The sequence below is a fragment of the Chrysochloris asiatica genome, unplaced genomic scaffold (genome assembly GCF_000296735.1).
Source record: "Chrysochloris asiatica unplaced genomic scaffold, ChrAsi1.0 scaffold00458, whole genome shotgun sequence".
NCBI classification, from domain to species: Eukaryota; Metazoa; Chordata; class Mammalia; order Afrosoricida; family Chrysochloridae; genus Chrysochloris; species Chrysochloris asiatica.
In genome coordinates, this window is record NW_006408976.1 from 192,812 (window position 1) to 199,310 (window position 6,499).

The 6,499-nt window shown below is 41.9% G+C and overlaps 1 pseudogene; it reads left to right on the forward strand.

Annotated features, from left to right (window-relative positions):
- The first annotated feature begins 2,134 nt into the window (after positions 1–2,134).
- LOC102831092 lies at positions 2,135–2,754 on the forward strand (annotated as a pseudogene).
- The last annotated feature ends 3,745 nt before the right edge of the window (positions 2,755–6,499 follow it).

The following is a 6,499-nucleotide window of genomic DNA, read 5'->3' on the forward strand; positions in this document are numbered from 1 at the left end:
CTCAGCAAAAAAACTACTGAAACTCATTGGAAGATTCAGCAAAGTGGTAGGGTACAAGATCAACATACAAAATCAGTTGGATTCCTCTATACTAATAATGACAACACTGAGAAGAAAATTAAGAAAGCAATACCATTTACAATAGCCACCCAAAAGATGAAATATTTAGGAATAAACGTAAACAGAGAAACAAAGGACCTATACAAAGAAAACTACAAAACACTACTATAAGAAACCAAAAGAGACTTACAAAAATGGAAGAATGTACCATGTTCCTGGATAGGAAGACTTAACATTGTGAAAATGTCAATACTACCCAAAGCAATTTACACATATAATGCAATCCCAATCCAGATTCCAACGACATTCTTTCTTGTTGTTGTTAAGTGCCGTCGAGTCGATTCCAACCCATAGTGACCCTATATAGGGTTTCCAAGGAGCAGTTTGTGAGCTTGAACCACCAACCTTGCAGTTTAAATGACTTTTCAGTCTGGTGCATTAACCCACAGTGCCAAACCAGGACTCATTCTGTAGACAGATGGAAAAAACAATTAAAAACTTTATATGAAAAGGAAAGAGACCCAGGATAAACAAAGTACTGCTTAAGAAGAAGAAAACAGGTGGAGGCCTCTCACTCCCTAATTTCAAAATTTATTACATGGCTAGAGTGGTCAAAACAGCCTGGTACTGGTACAATGAAAGACACATGGATCGATGGAACAAAAATGAAAATCTAGAAATTAACCCATCTACAACAGACAACTGATCTTTGACAAAGGACATTAGCATGGAGGGCAAGGACTGAGAGTGAAGCATCCAGCTGATATGAAGTGAGAGAAGACACACAAGAACACCAAATGTTGCAGAGAGTACCCATTTGACCTAGCCTCAATGGCTTGATAATCAGAACTCCACTAGAAGATTAAAAAAACAAACAAACAATTTTTGATAAAGGAAACAAGGGTAAATTGCTACAATTTGATGAACTTGACCTATACTCATCGAGGTAGTAACCTAAATACCAACAGAAAGGGAAGGAGTCTTCACATTAAGTATCAATGCTATCCCCTCTGTACACAGAGAAGATAGGATGGGCAACTTAGACAATGGCTACCTAAAATGAGGGGTCGATAAAGCACGAAGTGACTGGCTTACAAGGTTTCAAGTGGGAGTTTGGTTTAATAGTGTGTGGGGGAAGATAAAGTCCCCACTGAATAGTTTTCATCTTGTCTAGATGGGTCTGGTTAAAAGAGACAGGGATAACATTCTTATGATTCAACTGTGCGTAGTTGTTATCATGACTAATTGTGACTGTCACAATTGTAAAGGTAGAAGTTTTTTTTTTTAACAAAATCTGGGGAGTAGTTAATCTTACAGTCCAGAAACAAAGGACCCTAGGACCACCAAGGGAGAAGAGCACAGGTGGAATGTGAGACCTTATCCAGAGAGCAGTAACACATGAGATGGAGGCAGAGATGGGGACATGGAAAGAGGGAGCAGCTCAGGACTCTAGATTCATGGGAAGAGAGGGACTAAGAAATAGAGGCCAGGAAGCAGAGTTACAGAATGTACTCTTTGGTGGTATAAATTACTATATATGCCTGAGTGTTGTTGTTTCTTTGTTTTTTTAAAAAAGAGCTAAAGTGAATAGAGAGAAATACTGTTAACTGATGGTACAGGGAGGGCATTATAATCATTGTAATGAAACAAAGTGTATGATTTGTTTAATGTAAAACTGATGATCTGCCCTGTAAACTTTCACTCAATCCACAATAAAAACCTTGGAAAAAAATTATAATTATATATATATATATATATATATATATATACTTCACCTTGTTTGTTAGACTAGTAAAAAGCTATAATCCACATTGGTTGTGTGCAGTGGAGTTAGCTCCAACTCATATTTACCCTGTATAGGATTTCCAAGGCTATAATCTTTACAGAAGCAGAAACCTTCATCTTTCTCCCACAGAACAGCTGGTAGTTTCGAACCGGAACCTTTAGGTTAGCAGCCCAACTCATAACCACTACGCTATCAGAGCTCCTTATAATACATTTAGCACGGTTGAAAAATGCAAGCTTTTGTGTCTGGCCCCAGCTCAGCAGAGCAAACTGAACAATGTCAGTCAAAATGCACAAAAGGATATCCTGGCTCTGTGACCCTGGGGGATATGGCAGCAACAGCCGGCCCCTGAGGACACCTGGCAGCCACCATGACGGCGCGCTGGGGTTGCTCTTGCTGCTGCTGCTGCTGCTCCTAGTAGCCCTGGTGCTGGGCGTGGAGGACGATGAGGTCCCGGAGGAGTGGCTGCTGCTGCACATGGTGCAGGGTCACATAGGTGCCGGCAACTACAGCTATCTGCGGCTGAACCACGAGGGCAAGATAGTGCTCCGCATGCTCAGCCTGCGGGGTGACGCCGACCTCTACGTGTCCCACAGCACCCTGCACCCCAGCTTCGATGACTATGAGGTTGACTATGAGCTGGAGTCGGCCACCTGCAGCCAGGATGTGGTGGCCATGCCTGCGCACTTCCAGCACCCCATGGCATTGGCATCTAAAAGTTTGAGATGAAGGTGTGATATGACCTCAGTGTGAAGTGGCAGCACTTTGGGGAAGGCGCCTAATCTGCTGATGGATTGACCTCTAGCCAGCACACCTACGACCCCGAGTACTTGCCCCAGGAGGAAGAGTCGCTGCTGTGGGTGGTTCTGATTAGTATTCTGAAGCTGGTACTGGAGATCTTCTTCTGAGCACAGGGTACCTGTCGGCCCAGCGCAGCTGCTCTGGGTCTCGCTGCTTTGCCCTGTTTGAAATTCAGTGCCTTTTTCTAGCTGGGGGATAGGAAAGCGAAGCTGTATGCACTCTTCTTACCTCAATTACCCCCAAAGGAGAAGCAAACACTTTTAAAGATCAAGTTCCTGTCAACAGAATGCATACAATAAATGCTTATACTCCGTTTAGAATATTTATTGTTGTTGTTGTTAAGTGCCGTGGGGTGGGGTCGGTTCCAACCCATAGGGACCCTGTACAGGGTTTCCGAGGGTGTAAATCCTTACGTGAGTAGAAAGCCTCATCTTTCTCCTGCAGAGCGGCTGATAGTTTCGAACCGCTGACCTTAAGGTTCGCAGCCCGATTCGTAACCACTACGCGATTATTGCCGTAGTGTAGGAGGAGGTGGCTTCAAACAGTGTTGAAAAAAGAATTAAAAGACAGTGGAATTTTCTGCAAATCTTTGAAAGGTCCTTGAGTGGAAGAAATCTAAACACCAATCTTCTGTGCAGTTAAATCAGTCTGATCATTTTACCTTTTTCTAGTTAAAGATACCTAACGAAGTCACATGTGCAAACTCTCCAGCCCTGTTAGCACCAGGTGTGACTTGTAAGGAAGCAGATTTACTATTTGCACGTTCTTCCCTGGGTGTGGATAAGGCAGTCTCCTGTAGACAGGTGTGAACGTTGGTCCCAGTGCCAGTCAGTTCATGGCAGCTCTAAACCTGCAGCACCATCTTTTCTTAGGCCATCTGTCATTGCATCAGCTTGGGCTACCTAGTAACTAAAATCCATATTAAATAACCTTGTCTGTTAACTTAGGATAGGCCAGAAACAACAATATAGCAAACTGTCTCACTGAGGGTTTGCAGACAACTGAAAACTGAAGTTCTAGGGAAAGAAAAATAGGTGACGAGCTGTTTTTCCATTTGGAATTATATTTAAAGGGTAAGAAGAGCAATAACAAAGGTAAATCAACAGATTTTAAGCAAAGAGTTAATTTCAAAACAAATGTTTTATTGGCATAAAAATGAGAATGTTGTAAATAAATTGTCTCCAAATATTTCAACAACAAAAAATGCACAAAACCCAAAGCCCATCTCCAAAGGGGGATAGTAGCAAACAATGTTTAAGAAACAAATTTCACTTTAGTGAAAAACTCTGTAGTATACCTATGGCCTGGCATTTAGATGACACTTCAGCAATAATAGTTATTTTTCTTCATATTGTCATAGATGAAATATGCTGTCATATATTGAGTGGAATATCATGGAGCCATTAAAATAATGGAGTCCTGGTGCAGCGCTGTGGGTTAATACACTGGACTACAGTCAGTTTGAACCACAAGGTTGGCAGTTCAAGCTCATCAGCTGCTCCTCAGAAACCCCATACTGGATAGGAAGACTTATCATTGTGAAAATGTCAACAAAGTATCCAAAGCAATCTATAGATATAATGCAATCCCAATCCAGGTTCCAACATAATTCTTAAAAGAGATGGAAAAACTAATAACTAACTTTACATGGAAAGCAAAGAGACTCCAGATATGCAAAGATTTACTGAACAAGAGAAAAATAGGAAGCCTCTCACTTCCTGATCTCAAAACACAGTCACAAGAAACAAAACTGGCTGTACTGGTACAACAAAAGACATATATATATATATATACATCAATGAAACAGAACTGAGATCCCAGAAGTAAATCCATCCTTTTAATCTTTGACAAAGACCCAAAACACACTAACTGGGGAAGAGGTAGTCTCTTCAACAAATGGTGCTGGCAAAACTGGAAATCCATTTGCAGAAGAATGAAACAATATCCATAGCTCATATCATATAAAGGAACAAAATGTGGATTGAGAGCTATATATAATCCTTGTTGTTGTTGTTAAGTACCGTGGAATCATTTCCGACTCATAGAGACCCTGCACAGGGTTTCCCAGACTGTAAGTCTTTATTTATTGTAGCAGAAAACCTCATCTTTCTCCCACGGAACCACTGATAGTTTCAAACTGCTGACCTTGAGGTTGGAAGCCCGAGTCGTAATCACTATGCTACCAGGGCTCCTCCTAAATATAATCCTAGAACTACACAAATCAGCAATGAGAAAAATAGGTACAAACTTAGGGACTCTGATACATGGTATAAATACATTAGCAAAAATAACTGAAAACACTCAAACAACAGAAGACAAAATAGATGATGAGACCTCCTAAAAAGTAGACATTTATGTGCATCAAAAAGATTTCACCAAGAGAAGGCATGCTGACATTCGCAGGGTCCATCCACTCATGATGTATTAAGTATCACATTGGGCACGCTCTGGGAGACTCAGAAGCCTGGAGGAACCTATGGGATGTGAGAGGAGATGCTGGGACTCTGGGACCACAGCAGTGTTCACCAGTTGGAGTTTTACTATTTGTTAGTCATCTGCTTGAAAGAAACTTCAAGGACCTCCGTGGGCAAATGATGGTCCAGTGGCACAATTCTTGAGCTCTGATAGCATAGTGGTTACGAGTTGGGCTGCTACCCTCAAAGTTGGCAGTTCAAAACTACCAGCTCCTCCGTGAGAGAAAGATGAGGCTTTCTGCTCCCATAAAGATTTACAGCCTAGGAAACCCTATACAGAATCACTATGAGTCGTAACTGACTTCACAGCACACAATTGCCATCAACAATCATGTGGAAGACCTGGGTTTGATTCCCAGCCAACGCACCTCGTGTGCAGCCACCACCCATCTCTCATGTCACTATGATGCTGAACAGGGAGCACTGTGGGCACTGTGGGTTAGATGTTGAGCCACAAGATCACAGGTTCAAATCTACCAGCCACTCTGCAGGAGAACGATGAGACTGTCTGCTCCTGTAAAGATATAAAGTGTCAGAAACCCTTTACAGGGTTACTATGAGTCAGAATTAACTCCATAGTAACACTGTAGGATAAGCACTGGGCTGCTAAGTATGACATTGGCATTCAAACCCACCAACTGCTCCCCCAGAAATCCTTCTCAGAGTCTCTAGGAGTTGGAATTGACTCAACGGCAGTTATCAATAACAACAACATGAGTCAGAATCAATGCCATGGTGGTGAGTTTGGTTTTCTGACTTCATGATGCTGAACAGGTTTCAGGTGGCACTTCCAGATTAAGATAGACTAGGAGAAAAAAATCTACTTCCATAAATCAACCAGTGAATACTCTATGGATTACAATGGTCTGACCCACAACCAATCAGGAGAATGGCCTGGCGTCAGTCAGGCTTTAGCTTGGCTGTGTGATGGCAGCTAACAATGAAAGAATGGTCCTTGTCAGTCTGAGCATTCCTACTTGGCCACTGCAGAATTATCACCAAACAATACAATGCAAACCAAGCCCCCCAGATTCTGGGGATGGGTCAGGACCAGGGGCAGTGTTTTATTCTTTTATACATTGGGTTGCCTTGAGTATCTAGTTCAGTGGTAGCTAGCAACAATAACAATGTGGTTGAAAAGAATAAGGAATTGAAACAGTTACAAGCAGCTCGACTTAACCCTTTCTTTTCCCCAAACACTTTAAAAACAAACAAGCCCTGTGTCTTCTCAGTGCTTTCCAAGTTACTAAGTGTTTTCATAACATCTCATTTCATCCTCACATCAACCCACACACATTCTTGCCTTTCAAATTTCTTAAGTACTCAAACGAGTTTTAACAAAAAATTGGCTAGAAATTCCCCTTCTCCCACTCCTTTT